The sequence below is a fragment of the Physeter macrocephalus genome, chromosome 3 (assembly GCF_002837175.3).
Source record: "Physeter macrocephalus isolate SW-GA chromosome 3, ASM283717v5, whole genome shotgun sequence".
NCBI classification, from domain to species: domain Eukaryota; kingdom Metazoa; phylum Chordata; class Mammalia; order Artiodactyla; family Physeteridae; genus Physeter; species Physeter macrocephalus.
The window spans coordinates 14,818,495-14,825,829 of NC_041216.1; the positions used below are offsets into that span (position 1 = coordinate 14,818,495).

At 51.0% G+C, this 7,335-nt stretch overlaps 1 protein-coding gene across 1 annotated transcript in view; it reads left to right on the forward strand.

The window, feature by feature from the left end:
- The first annotated feature begins 336 nt into the window (after positions 1-336).
- Positions 337-7,335, forward strand: part of PAQR7 (progestin and adipoQ receptor family member 7) — a 10,964-nt gene continuing 3,965 nt past the window's right edge. Inside the window, exons 1-2 of the mRNA XM_007124647.4 lie at positions 337-470; positions 4,188-4,283. The gene's annotated coding sequence lies outside the window, so the exon portion shown is untranslated. The remainder of the gene's footprint in view (positions 471-4,187; positions 4,284-7,335) is intronic.

Sequence of the window (7,335 nt, forward strand, 5' to 3'; positions counted from 1 at the left end):
CGCCTGCTGAGCAACGACTTCTGCTCTCTGGGCCTCCGAGTTCCCATCAGCACGAAAACCACAGGAACTCCCAAGACTGTCGTCACCGGTGTGGGTGACCACTCTCGCCTCCGCGTGCAACACGTGGGCGCCATTGGGTAGAGGCTGCTGGCGCCCGGCCAGGCGGGCGCGGTGGGCGGGCGGCAGCCTACTCCTGGGCCCGGAGCCCCAAGCGAAGGTTCGCTGCCGCCCGCCGCCGCCCCGCCCTCCCACGGCTCGGGGCGGAGTCTCCGCCTGGCCGCCCCTTTATCTGCCCGCTTGCAGCCGAGATGCAGAGGGCCGCCGGGTCGCTGTCGGGCCTCGTTTTGCAACTCGGTTCGGTCGCAAGTACCGGGCTGGGGGAAAAGTGGGAGGGGCGGGCGGCGGGCAGAGGGGACGCTCCCCGCGGGGCGGAGCGCGGGGAGCTGTGTGCAGCCGAAACTCGGGGCTAGGTGAGTTGGGGGCACGCGGGGAGGAAGTGGGAGGCTGACAACGGGGATCAGCTGGAGTGGGGCGCCACTGAGGAGGGACTGGAGCAGGAAGGAGGAGCGGAGCTGGAGGGGGAGAGTCTCAGGGAGGAGTGGGAGGAGACTGGAGGAGAGGGGCCATCAGAGGCGGAGGGAAGCGCATCTGTGAGGGAGTGAGCAGAGGGGCGAGCTGGCCTGGGAGGGCCGTGGTGGCTTGGAAGAGAATAGGCACGGAGCACGCTCCTTCCACTGAAGGAGGAATCTAGTGAGATTCTGGGGGCGAGAAGGGGCGTGAGTCCCTGGAACTGGGTGATGTGAGGGGCTCCCAGATGGGAAACCGGAAACAGTGGTAAGAGCGCTGCTGGGGCTCAGAGGGGCTCTTGCTCCAAAGCAGCTTAGGTCCCGTGGGAGGAAGAAGCCTCCTTTGGTGTCGGGAGAGCATGACGTTTCCTCCCCCTCAGTGAGGTGAGCACTTGCCTCAAGACTATAGGCTTTGAGGACCTCTAGAGGTTTCCCTGGGGCATGCCACCGGCCCCCCACTCCACTCCACCCCAAGCCTGGCAGGAGTGAGAGGTCAGGTCAGGCCAAGGCTGGGGAGTTTAAGAGTTAGATGTATTCTCAGGGCCTGGTTGGCTGCTCCTAGGTGGATGTCCCATTAGAGAGGGACCCAGCATCCCATCATGTGGCTTGTGCCACCGCTGAGACCCTTAGTGAGAGGCTGCTTTTCCCCAGCCTCAGTTTCCCTGCCAAGAGGTCAGTGGTGAAACTGGTCAGTGGTAAAACTCAGGTCCCTTTTCTGTCCCCCTGGGCTGGAAACTGTAGCTAGCTCACCCAACCTCTCTGGGCCTGCTTTCCTTCACCAGGTGCTTTCTTTTCCTCAGAACAGTTCTCTGAGTCTGAGATCCTAGGAATTCTTTTAAGAGTGATTTATTTCATGCTGATCACACTTTTCAGTACAAATGGAAGCCCAAAGTGCAGTTACAAAAACAAAAGCGTTTTCTGTTCAGTTTTGGAAGACATGGAGGAACTTTTTCTTTAAACACGTTGGGCAGAACTGGGGAATTGGTTTGCATTGAGGGAGGTGACCCAGTTGCTGAGATATCAAGAAGCCAGCCAGGGATGAAAACTTTGCTTGCACAATCTGTGGCCACCCACTGGGTGCCTGGGAGTTGACCACAGCAGATGAAGGGCAAGAGCACTGGTTTTGGAGTAAGATGTGCTCTGCCATCCTGCCTCACTCTGAGGCTGTGAAAACAGCTTAGCCACAGGTTCAAAGAGTTGCTGAGAGGGAGAGGTGAAATGTGTGTAAAAGTTCTTTGTAAAGAGCAAGCCACCATAAATTATTAATGTTAGTGCCTAGTCTTACTAATAATATTTCAGGCTCTGCCATATTGTGTCATCCTTGTCAGGACCCCTCAGGAGGATTTACCTCTGACAGCCCCATTGTTAACACTGGTCTGGCTTTTTTGTTATTTTTATCTAATGAGGTTAAACTTTGCCTTTCATGGCAAGATAAAGTTGTCTTTAAGGGAGTTGCTGAAACATCAGGGCCCAGAGAAGCAACAATGAATATTTTGCATGCCAGGAAGGAGGCAAAAGAGGAAGTAGAATTATAATCAAATGATACTTAAAAGAGGTAGGTGCTATTTAGTTAGGCTATTAAGCTCCAAATGGGCAGGGTATTAATACCCTTAGGGGTTACCCTTAGCTGTTAATTAGCTGGACTATTAGTTCTATGAGGACAGTGTTTTAACTGCTTTGTTCACTGTGGAAGCTTCAGCTCTTGACACACTGTAAGCCTAAAACAAATATTGCTGGAATGTCTCAGGGACTGAAGGGCCCTTTGAAGTCATTGGTGAGTTTACTCTGTCCTTTGACATTTGGAGAAACAGGGCCAAGAGCGGAAGGGACTTGTCCAGGGTCACATTGGGATTGAGTGGCTGAGTCAGGACTAGAATCCAACAAAGATAGTGGAGCCCGTGCTGTGCCAGAGCCAACACCTAGCTAGCATCTGTGACTTTGTTTTGCTTGAGGTAGCTATTATTATCCTCTGATTTCAAATGAAGAAACAGGCCCAGAGAGGTAAAGGAACTTTAGCAAAGTCACACAGCTGGTAAGTTCCAGACCTGAAATCCCATCCTCACATAAAAATGGGGACCTGGGTTCTCTTGGAATATCTGCCCGAGGTGAGTGGTAGATGCCCTCCCTGGGGGGAGCAGCTCTCTCCAGTTCTCCATGGTTACCACCTGGGTGGCTTCTCTCTGGGCTGGATTTTCCTGGGCCCAAGGGCATTTCATTTGTGTGGGTGAGCACTGTCAGGACAGGGAGGCTGTCTGCCTCGTTCACCATGTGCCCCAGCCTCGCAGCCTTGTGCCTGGCATATAGTAAGCACTGAGTAAAATCTGTGGGATGGGTATAACCCAGGGCTCTCCCACTCCAAAGCTTATTCACTACTCCATCCCCACAACTTGGTCTGCTGTTTTGCCCCCAGAGGTATCAGGGGGAGACCAGGAGGAACTAGGGGTGGCAAGCCTTGGTTGAGGAAGGAGGTGAGGAGGTTGACCTTGAGTTTAGAAAAGGGGAATGTGAATTGGGAGGGCTGGGGAGGTAGGAGAGGAGAAGAGGAAGGTGCTGCTCAGATTGACAGAATTCCCACCGGGGCCCTGGAGATCCCAGTTCTGAGGTTCAGCCAACCCAGGAGCCTCCCCAAACCTGCAAGACATGCCGCAACCAGGCCACAGGCCTTTTGCATTACCTGCTAGCACAGTCTACCCCCTCTACCGTCTGCTCCGGGATGGGGCTCCTGGGGCTGCTGAGCTTGAGGCCCTTTTCTTTGGGGATTTCACTTCCCAGCCACTTCTCTTGGGTCAGTGGGCAAGTGCAAATCTTCAGAGCCCTGTGAATCCAGAGTGGTTACTCTGAATGGTCTTTGCTGAAAACACTTTAATTATTAAACTCCAACCAAATTCCCCTGGTCCCTAAATGCATTCTCAGAGAAAGGTAAAGATTTAAAGAGACAGATAACTTTCTAAGGCCTCCAAACGCAGTGGAACCAGCTATCAAGGGCTAAAAGAGGACCGAGTTTTTTAGAGAACCCCAAGCAAATTTTTCAAGCTGGGAACATTTTAAATACTACTACTCAGGCTGGGGATATTTCAAATACTACTACTCTTAATAATAATAATTACTGGGCTTCCCTGGTGGTGCAGTGGTTGAGAGTCCGCCTGCCGATGCAGGGGACACGGGTTCGTGCCCCGGGCCGGGAAGATCCCACATGCGGCGGAGCGGCTAGGCCCGTGAGCCATGGCTGCTGAGCCTGCGCGTCCGGAGCCTGTGCTCCACAGCGGGAGAGGACACAACAGTGAGAGGCCCGCGTGCCGAAAAAAAGAAAAAAAAATTACTACTATTAGTAATTAATACTAATAATAGTAATCATTTATTGAATCCCTAAACAGTGCTAAAACTGTTCTCATAAATTTAATCTTTGTAGCAATCTATGAGGTAGATAATATAATTCTTATGTGGGAGCTGAGGATCAGAGAAGGTGAGTCACTTGTCTTAGGTCACACAGCTAGTATGTTATGGAATCAGGAGTCAAACCTGTTTTGTCCAAATCTGAAGTCCATCTCCTTCACGAGCCTTTATAGTGTCTCTTTTCTCCTTGGTTCCTAACTTCCTTTCATTGTGATTCCCACTGAGTAGAGGACAGAAGCCAGTCAAGTTTGTCTCACATCCGTGAACCAGGCCCTGGACACCTGGTCTCAGCCCAGCTTTGCCCGCTTTGCTGTGTGATCTTGGGTAAGTCACAACATTTCAGCTAGCCCTCGGTTTCCCCAAATGTTTCATGCCAAAGTTAACCACGAGCTTCCTTCTGCAGCTGAGGCCTGGCTAGGGATGCAGAGTTTAGCTTGGATTTGACCAACGTGGGAGTGGTGATCGGGGGAGGGGAGAGGGTGGAGGTTGTCTTTAGCCCCACCCTCTGGTGACATCACACCCCCTGGTGACATCACACAAGATCCCTACAGTCCCTGGAAGCCCCACCCCTAGTGACCCTCACCTGTGGAAGTGCCACCCAGTGCTTGGCATCTGGCGAATTTGCCCTGTTTCACAGCAGAAGTCATCAGCCCCTGGGTTCAAGAGAAATCCTTAGGTAACCAGTGCAATTAGGGAGACTTGGAGGGGGGCCATGCAGGTGTACTGGATTGGGGTGGGATGCCTGGAACAGCCAGGTTCTGGCAGCCTGGTGGGCAGACTACTCAAAGGATGCCCTGAGGGTGCCCTCTGAATACTCATCCTTCTGGTTCTTGCTAGACTCCTGCCCCTGCTTCTTTCCCCTGCATCCAGGGCCCTTTTCCATGGAGTCAGGAGATGGGAACTAACTCTGAAAATAGAGCTATTCAAATGGAATGGGGCCACTGGTCTAAAGGTCTAAAGGAAATAGGGCAACTTGACCTCTGTCATCCCAGTATGTAGCCTCTGGGTTCTGTGCTTAGGGCCCACTGTGTCTGGGGGAGGGGAAGGGCTGCGAGTGAGCTATCACCCACCTGAGGAGGTAGCTGTGAGCCGGGGCTTCATTGGTGCAGAGAGAGTGGGTAGCTGGTAACTGGGTGAGTCTGAGGTCCCTGGATGCAAGTCAGTTGCTAGAAGCCTAAGGAAATAATTTATGGGAAAGGACTTGGTTGCCTGCTTTAGACCAGTGTTTTCCAAAGTAGTTCTTTGGGATGCAGTTAGGTGTGACAAGAAGCAGGGCAGCAGGAGTGGCTGAGAGTATCTGTGCTCTGCAGTTGGGGAGCTGGGTCCAGATCCTGGCTCCATCTCTCTCTCCCTCTCTCTCTCTCTCTCTCTCTCTCTCTCTCTCTCTCTCTCTCTCTCTCTCTCTCTCTCTCTCTCTCTCTCTCTCCCTCCCCCCCTCTCTCCCTCTCTCCCTCTCCCTCTCTCTCCCTCTCTCCCTCTCCCTCTCTCTGTGTATGGCCTTGGCTAAGGAGCTCCCAACCTCTCTGAATTTCACTCAACAACAAAATGGGCATAGTAATACCTACCTCACAGGCTAGTTATGAGAATTAATTGCAACAAGGCTATGAAGAGTGAGCATATAGTAAACACTTACTACATTTCAGCTAGCTTTATAATATAATCATTCCTGGGAATGGAATCCTTAGTCATGTAAGCTTGGCAAATGTAGGTTCAACAAAGTGAAGCAGGCTTCTTTGGTGCACACCTTCTCCGAGCTTTTAATATGCTGTTATGACTTGGGAAGTTCTAAGAGTGGGATGTGGAGCATCGGACTGGACTTAACAGATCACAGGGACTCAGGAACTAAGGCACCATCAAATGTCATCATTCCCTGGTCTTTGCCCTCACGGTGGAATGGAAACGTGGCTGGATTGGGCAACTCTGGGGAAGGCCTTGCTGTCTCCGGGCTCTTGTTTTCTCAATGTAAAACAAAAGAGCTGCAAGATGCTTTCAGAGGCCTTTTCTGGTCCCCTGAGGTTCTGAGTTGGGAAGACAAAGTTGTAGACAAGGGTAGAGGCCAGACTGTTGAGGCTAAAGCCCTGTCTCTTGGGGAGGAGAAGAAATCCAGTGCTGGCTCCTCAACCAGCAAGTGGGCCAGGGGAGTTCTTATGCTCTGGACAGAAGTGGCCCCACTAATTAGTTCATCAGCAAGGTCTGCTTCCTAAACCTGCCAGGCTGTCTGGGAATAGAAAGTAGTGGTGTAATGACATTTAATTCTTTCCTCCCTACCAGACGAGGAAAGGCCAGAGACCAGAGCTGACTCCAGAATGTAATGCAGGAGGAGCTCAGGGATACAAATCAGGCTCGGGGGTGTGGAGGAGTGTGGGCTGGGGGCTTGTCTTGATGTTGCCTTTGCATAGCAAGCACATTGCATTTACTTGGACCATGTGCAAATTATTGGGTGGCTTGGGGGTGATCACGGTGCTGCTGGTGGCGGGGAACTTGAGTGCAGACCTTCTTGTCTCTTAGAATGACTGGTGCAAAGCAAGTTGCAATAAATATATGATGAATGATGGACAGAGTACATCTGGCTGCTGAGTCCAATAAGCTTCTTGGGGGAGAATCTGAGGGAGGGAAGTTGTCTGTCTAGCTAGTTGTCTGGCTAGTTTTTCAACAGATTTGATTTAATGAATGAAACAGTGAATAATGATAAGCCTGAATTAAGCAATTGGTACCAGGCAAAAGTAGTATATAATTATGAAATGATTAATAGTACTTGCCACCTTGTTTTGCAAAGGGCAGTTTAAGGAAGTGGTTAAGATTGCAAAACTGAGTTTATATCATGCCTCTGCCACTTCCTAGGCAGGGTACTTAATTTCTCTGTGCCTCAGTTTCCTTATCTGAAAAATGGGCATAATGATAATACCTATCTCATAGGGTGCTATGATGCTTAAATGAGTCAAATATGCATAAAGTGCTTAAGACACTGACACAGCACATGCTGTGTAAGCACTTGCTATGCTTTGTTTTCCTCTCTATAACCTCTACCATATCATGAAGTTCCTGAAGGCAGGGATCAAATTCTTTTCCACTCTCCTGCCCACCCCCATCTTTGGGACCTGGCACAGGACATGAGGCAGAGAAGGGGCTCAGTAAGTGTTTGCTAAATGAATGAATGTGTTTTAACGATTTTTTTTTTTAAACCCCACATTTGTTTATTTATTTATTTTTGACTGTGTTGGGTCTTCGTTTCTGTGCGAGGGCTTTCTCTAGTTGTGGCAAGCGGGGGCCACTCTTCATCGCGGTGCACGGGCCTCTTACTATCGCGGCCTCTCTTGTTGCGGAGCACAGGCTCCAGACGCGCAGGCTCAGTAATTGTGGCTCACGGGCCCAGCTG